Below are 4,200 nucleotides of genomic sequence, written 5' to 3' on the forward strand. Positions count from 1 at the left end.
TGATAGAGGCGGATATGGTGGCCCCGATACCGCTTAACACTGCCCTATATGCGCCGCACAAGAGGAGGCGAAATGAAATTGACACGGTACACGCGCTTAAATGGGCCTGGGACGGGTTGCGCCGCCGGGCCAAGCCGGACCTCCTCTACACTACATCGGTACCCCTGCGCGGAAACCCCATGTGGCCCCCGCTGCAAAGCATGAAAACTGGAGAACGCGCAACGTCGCGCGGCCTTCATACGGCGGGGGACATCTTCCCTGACGACATTTTCATCACGCTGGAGCGCATGTGCGCCCCGGAGGCCCCAACGATGCTTGATACCCTGCTCCATTATCAGCTTCGGCATACCTGTCAGGCACTATTTCCTACATTCCCGGAGCCACCGCCGAGCCTGCTGGCCCTGGAGAATGTACTGAAGGTAGAATCAGGGCGCAAACTAATTTCCCGCTTATATGGGCGCATGCAAAGTGATCATCCAATAGTGACCCCAGCGGCGCGCGGTATGTGGAGTGCTGCATTGGGTGTTGACATCACTGACGTTCACTGGGACCTATGCTGTAAAATGCTTGAGACCCTCTCTCCTAACTATAGACTCCGGCTGATACATTTCAAATACATACATATGACATATCGCACCCCTAGCAGGCTTCATCGTATTGGCTTGAGAGATACGGATAATTGCTGGAAATGTGCTGCACGCGGAGCTGCTTTCTTGCATATGGCATGGGAATGTCCCATGCTGGCCTCCTTTTGGGCCGAGGTCATGGAGCTGGTGTGTACCATCACGGGACTACAGATTCGATGCACACCGCAGGCTGCGCTACTGGGGATCTTGCATATGGTTAAGCCCAAACATCGTCGGCTGCCAGCCATGCTCATTTTACTTGCCAAGCGACAGGTGGCGATGCACTGGGGGGCTACCACCTCCCCCACCATTAGGGAATGGATTAAAAGTGTAGTGTACTGCCAGACACAACTCACCCTATACTGGGAGCTCCTGCCGGCGCGTACACGACCAAAGGACATATGGGAACCATTCACACATTGGTTGGCTCACACGCCGCTTCAAGCACTGTAGAATACTGATCTTCACGGCAGATGGCTGGGAGGAGACGGCCACCGGGGTGGAAAATGGGACACTGCCATCGACGCTTGGGGTGTGAGGGTTACTTGGGGTGTGCGGGGGGCTGTGACGGAGGAGGCATGTGACTATTTCCGAGCACTAAAGAGTGGACACCTGTCGGTCCTCTGGATAACATTGCGGGGGTGGGGAGCTGTCTCGTCAATATTATATCCTATGCAACCTGCAGTAAATTGTATTGGTTTTGTTGTTGAAAATGCAAATAAAAAGAAATAAAAAAAAAAAAATGTGGTGACATTTACTATTCCAACTTCAGTCTAACCATATTGGAGGAAGGTATTGAACAGTAATGGGGTGAAATTGACTATTCCCACTACTGCCTAACCATATTGGGAAAGGAGTTGGGACACTAACGGAGCGACATTTACTATTCCCACTCCAGCCGAACCATATTGGGGGAAGGTGTTGGGACAAAAAGGAGTTGCAGTAACTATTGCCACTCCAATCTAAACTACTGGGATGAGATGTTACACATTAAAGAGGTAAATTATATATATATGTTTTATATGCACGATAAATACTCCATACTCTAACACAATTACCCAACTATAAAATACAATAATATTAAATTTAAAGCACTACCCAAAAATACAGACCTATATATACATATTTAATCAACAAAATATTTTTAAAAAACTTGATTAAATTTACTAATTCGTATAAACGATTACTACCATTCCTAAACTTTAGGCCATAAAATCTGAAATAAAATCATAATCCTAAATTCAAAATACATATAAAAAATATTTTTTCAACCAATTTTTTTATTGTAAACATAAGACATTTTTAAAATGAAATTAATTTCAAACTAAATAAATATAAAATTGTTTAATTTTGAAGAAATATTTCAGCATAAAAATTACATTTTAAAAATGTATATCAACATTTTCTAAAATCTTTACTTTAAAAAATATATTTTAAATATTTTGCAATGTTTCTAAAATGTACTTGAAATAAAATAAGATTACATCTTATACCATTAATATATATTATTGTTCTTATTTTATATTAAATTATATTATTTTCCAGAACATTTATACATTTTGAAACTTCTATAAGGTATTATTTACAGATTTGTTCACTTTATTTAAGTATTTGTTTTATTTTTATCTTGTACATTCTTATTTTTTATTAAAACATTTTTACAAATACCATTACTTTGTATTTTTATTATTATTCAATTAATTAAAAAAATTAAATAAAGAAAATATAAAATATTATTTTGGGCCTTATTGGGAGGGGTATTTTTTATTAAAATTATTATTTTACCTCGATACTATCTATTTAGATATGTACCATTTTATCTTCATACGGTTTTCTTTTTTTAACAAAATTGAATCCATCTGGCAAAAGTTCATGAGGAACTACACAACGCAGAGATGTAAGATACAGTATCTCCAACTTCTCCAGGACAGTTGCAATATGTCCCTACCTGTTATACAAATTGTTTATTTAGCAACTTTTGATTTTCGTATTACTATGTTTCTGGGTAAGGAAATGTGGCCACTGGGATACATTTTGTCAGATTAATTCCTTTGGTGGGTGGACCTAAAACCACATAATTGAGCAGGGTATTTGCTGCTTGTGTTTGTATATGTGGGACATTATCTTTCAGAAATTAAATAGTGTATTTCTCACTGATTGTAGTTGGAGCAATAAGCTGATAATACTTCGGGACTCCCCTCGGATTCCACCTCCAGTAATGGCGATATATTTTTTCTGCTATCTCCTTGGCTAGACTGGTTTTGACATTGGCTGGTAACTAGAGCTCTTGACTAAGATTTGGTGGCAATAATTTTTAACTGATTGTTCACTTGAAATGTCTATCTTAGATAATTATAGTCATAGAGCTAGATTAAATTGTACTCGAGATCATAAATGGGACAATAATGGAAAACTTGGGACAATAATGGAGGACTAAATGAGTACTGGTCTCCTTATTGGGCCATTGAAAAGACTTCTTCTTGGAAGTTTGTGTTTTGAGTGTGTATGGGTGCGGACCAGGATGAGTGATAGTGATACAAGTGGGGTGGTAATTGTTAACACTATTGTATGGTACTGATTTAATTGCTGTGCTGTATTGCTAGTTTGATTAATGAATTTGTTGTTGGCCATTTTAAAGATAATTTAAGAAAACAAGGATGAATAAATAATGAAAGATATGCTATTGTACGGCAGAGAAAAATGTAAAAAAAAGCGAAACAGGAAATATAAAAATAAAACATGCGAATGATGAAATAAAATAATTGAGGGTATTATTACGGGTCACTGACAATGTTGTATTAATTACACATACTAATGTAGATAGGTTGAGCGAGAATGTTTATTTTATGCCTGATGCCCTGCTGGAGTGAGTTCCTGGTCCCCAAGAGGTGGTTCTCAGGTTCTGGACCTTCGCTGTGGAATAAGTTGAGCTCCTTCTAGAAAAAAAGGAGAAATCCTGAATTTTTGGGCTCATTGTTGCGACTGCAATGAGGATCATCCATTCCCCTAGTGTATCATTTTCTTAAGGAATTGATTTCTGTTTTGATCAGATTCATTTTCCGTTGATGTATTGTTTTGGAATAGATGCTTACACTAATGACCCTGAGGTATCAATTATTGTATATCATCTGTTAACCTCGGTCATTGTGTCCTTTTCCAGTCTTTTGTATCCCTTTCTGTTCACATTAAATAAGTTTGTATTTTGAAAAAAACACACCCGTTGTGAGAGTATCTTTGGTAGATTCATTGTGATATAAATTAACAAATTGATTTACTGATTGTTCAATTGTAAGTCACCTGCTGGGACTTACCAACATTGTTATATGTTTTAAATTGCTGAACTAAGTATATTGAAAGAAATGCCTTGCAGGCACAGTTACCTATCAATAGGTCTTAAATAAAGCTCCGAATGGAACTTTCACAATCGAGTGCGTCTTTGTTTTTTAACAACTCAGTTTGAGATTATATATATATATATATATATATATATATATAAAAAATTATATATATTGTCCCAGAAAAAAAACAAAGGTTACAGGGACGTTAGAGTTAAGCTGACATTCCCTCGTACAAA

Source organism: Triturus cristatus, chromosome 9 (genome assembly GCF_964204655.1).
Source record: "Triturus cristatus chromosome 9, aTriCri1.1, whole genome shotgun sequence".
In the NCBI taxonomy this organism is placed as follows: Eukaryota; Metazoa; Chordata; class Amphibia; order Caudata; family Salamandridae; genus Triturus; species Triturus cristatus.